The sequence below is a fragment of the Sceloporus undulatus genome, chromosome 2, assembly GCF_019175285.1.
Source record: "Sceloporus undulatus isolate JIND9_A2432 ecotype Alabama chromosome 2, SceUnd_v1.1, whole genome shotgun sequence".
Lineage (NCBI taxonomy): Eukaryota > Metazoa > Chordata > Lepidosauria > Squamata > Phrynosomatidae > Sceloporus > Sceloporus undulatus.
Window position 1 is genome coordinate 316,379,957 of NC_056523.1, and position 3,325 is coordinate 316,383,281.

Consider the following 3,325-nt stretch of genomic DNA (forward strand, 5'->3'; position numbering starts at 1 on the left):
AGGAGTTGGTATTTGTTTGTGATCTGTATTATAGCACTGTAAATAAAGCACTTCGGGAGACTTGGCTTGTCTGGTCGTTTATCAACTGAAGCCTGGCATCGGTTGCTGAGAGTCCCTGGAGGTTCCTGCATTTCTTCAGTTCCTGGAAGACATCCAGCTGCTGTTATCTCAACTGAGGACTGAGAACCACATTTCTGAATTTGCCAGTCTACTCTGCTGTATGCCAGCATTGGCTACAGGGCTCAGATGAGTTGCTGACATATATACCACAAGAAAATCTAGTGTAACTGGTTGAGACAATCTTCCCTTAACCCAAAATTGGATCAAAATTGCTAAAAAGAAATCTGGACCCAGAATTTGGATGGCATAACAGGCTAAGGGGAAAGAGAAGGAATGTTCTATTGCATCCATTAGTAGAATGTGAAAGCGAAATGAAATAAATAGATAGAAATTGCAAGAGCGACAAATTAATCCTTCAAAGACACACAATACCTATTTAGTACAAAATTTTGTAAAACACAAACAATTCAATTGCGAAGTTTACAAACTGAAGAGAAATGCACATAACTAACATAGTTGTTTCAATTGTTGTTGTTTTTTTAAAAAAGGCAGAGGAAAATAATGTTTCAGGATAATGGTAGATTTGCTTTGTTAATTATGTCTTTAATGAAAAGGTACTTACAAATATGCTTCATTTTCTCTGGCAAACAGAAAAGAATAGCATTCTGATTTTGATACCTAGGCAGAACTGTAGAAAAACAAAAAAAGCCAGGACGGCCAGCGGGTGCCATAGATGAGTTGATTAGTAACAGTTATTTAAATTCATCTGCATTTGGTACACAAAATTGTAATTCTTCTAAGGAAAAGCAATTTGCTCAAAACAAGGACTCTGCATGCCCCCTCCTTCAGTGATTTGGGAATCTGTTTAGCAGCTCTTTGCCCCCACAGCTCTATTGAGAAACAAAAACCACTTCCAGACCCTACATTCTTAGTGAACTTCAAAACAACAGAACAAATATGTGGTGGTATGTACCTCCTTTATCAAACTGTTCTGCTGTCTTTCTTGTCTTATATATTAATCCAGATGGATTGGCAAATTATTTAGTGACTAAACAACAACAACAAAGCAGACTGCAGACTAAGAAGGAGAGAAGAACTGACTTTAAAAGGTACAAGGGCCTAACAAAGAAGCTGTTAAGAGAGGGGTATATTTTAACTAATTCAAAACATACAGAGAGAGAGAGACACACCTCACTGAACCCCTATATAGCAGTCCCTCCCTATCAAAAATAGGTGGTTATTTAAATAAAATAGTTTCAATAAAATATTGAAACCTTAGAAGAAGGAGAGGGGGACGCTCCAAAGGTATGCACTCACAGTGCCAGCATGGGTTATCTCCTACTGCAACCGTTTTCTATAACTAAGCTAATAGAAAACTACACTCCATTGTCTCCAGACAAGATCTCTACCTATGATAGCACCAAGGTGGCTACTGAAAAACTGTACTGCCATGATCTGGAATGTTGCAAGATATAGCAAACTGTGGACTACAAAGACTCACCTTATTCACTTTGTTACTTGATATTCCCATATCTCTAATGCAACAGATCTACACTGCCTGTGATGTCATGTTACTTACAGAGACAAGACAATAGCAGCTGGAGGGAAGAGTGTTGCCCAAAGTTTAACCTCGCTCACATCAGGTTGGATGAATCTGTCATTGCTGGTTTCTCAGTTTCTCTGTGGGGTGCCACAGGGGTCTGTCCTGGGCCCAGTGCTATTTAACATCTTTATCAATGACTTGGAGGACAAAATTGGGGGCATACTTATCAAATTTGCAGATGACACCAAATTAGGAGGAGTAGCTAATACCCCAGAGGACATGATCAAAATTCAAAATAACCTGAATAGACTTGAAAGCAAGGCCAAAGCTAACAATGAAATTCAACATGGAGAAATGTAAGGTACTGCAATTAAGGTGGAAAAAATGAAATGCACAGATATAGGATGGGGGACACCTGGCTGAACGAGACTGCATGTGAAAGGGATCTGGGAGTCCGAGCAGACCACAAGTTGAACATAAGTCAATAGTGTGATGTGGCAGCTAAAAAGGCCAATGCAATTTTAGGCTGCATCAATACAAGTATAATGTCTTGATCAGTGATGTCCAAACTCTGGCCCCCCAGGTGTTTTGGACTTCATCTCCCAGAATTCCAGACCATTAGCCAAGATAGCTGAGGTTTCTGGGAGCTGAAGTCCAGTTTGGACATCACTGTTCTAGATCAAGAGAAGTAATAGTGTTGTTTTTTTTAATAGTGCCACTCTATTCTGCTTTGGTCAGGCCCCACCTGGAATACTGTGTCCAGTTTTGGGCACCACAATTCATAAAGGATGTTGAGAAACTGGAGCATGTCCAAAGGAACGCCTTAGGGAGCTGGGGATGTTTAGCCTGCAGAAGAGAAGGTTGAGAAGTGATATGATAGCCCTGTTTAAATATTTGAAGGAATATCATATTGAGGAGGGAGTAAGCTTGTTTTCTGTTGCTCCAGAGAACAGGACCCGGAACAATGGATGCAAGCTCCAGGAAAAGAGATTCCACCTTAACATTAGAAAGGACTTCCTGACAGTAAGGCCTGTTCAACAGTGGAACAAACTCCCTCAGAGTGTAGTGGAGTCTCCCTCCTTGGGAGTCTTTAAACAAAGGCTGGATGGCCATCTGTCGGGGATGCTTTGATTGAGATTTCCTGCATGGCAGGGGGTTGAACTGGATGGCCCTTGGGGTCTCTTCCAACTCCATGATTCTATGATTCTCAGTTTTTCAGTCTTAAATTTGCTTGCATCCATTGTGCTTATCAGGATACAGCAGGGGAGTGCAGCAACTACATGTACCACAGGCTTCATGGGTGAAATCTGACCACAACCTTTACAGACTACAGCTTGCAACAGCAATTTTGCAACACTTACTCCATGTTAAATTGATTAGGACATAAGGCTTCCTGAGACGATTGTGATGAAACTATTGAAAAAGAAAATATGGACAATAGTGCAGCAATGTTCTTATAGTGCTGCTCTTCAACTTTGACTGCTCTGGCTGTCTCCTGTTGCAGAGGACAGGATCAACGTTCAAAATGACCTGAATGGACTGGAAGGCTGGGCCACAGCAAACAGAATGAACTTCGGCGGGGAGAGGTGTGGGGTACTGCACTTGGGGCGAAAGGGTGAAGTGCACGGATGTGGGATGGGGGACACCTGGCTAAAGGAGACAACATGTGGGGGGGGATCTAGGAGTCCAAGTAGACCACAAGTTGAACATGAGTCAACAGTG

At 41.7% G+C, this 3,325-nt stretch overlaps 1 protein-coding gene across 1 annotated transcript in view; it reads left to right on the plus strand.

The window, feature by feature from the left end:
- Positions 1–3,325, plus strand: part of MBD2 (methyl-CpG binding domain protein 2) — a 150,366-nt gene that overhangs the window by 51,509 nt on the left and 95,532 nt on the right. The gene's annotated exons all lie outside the window — the stretch shown is intronic.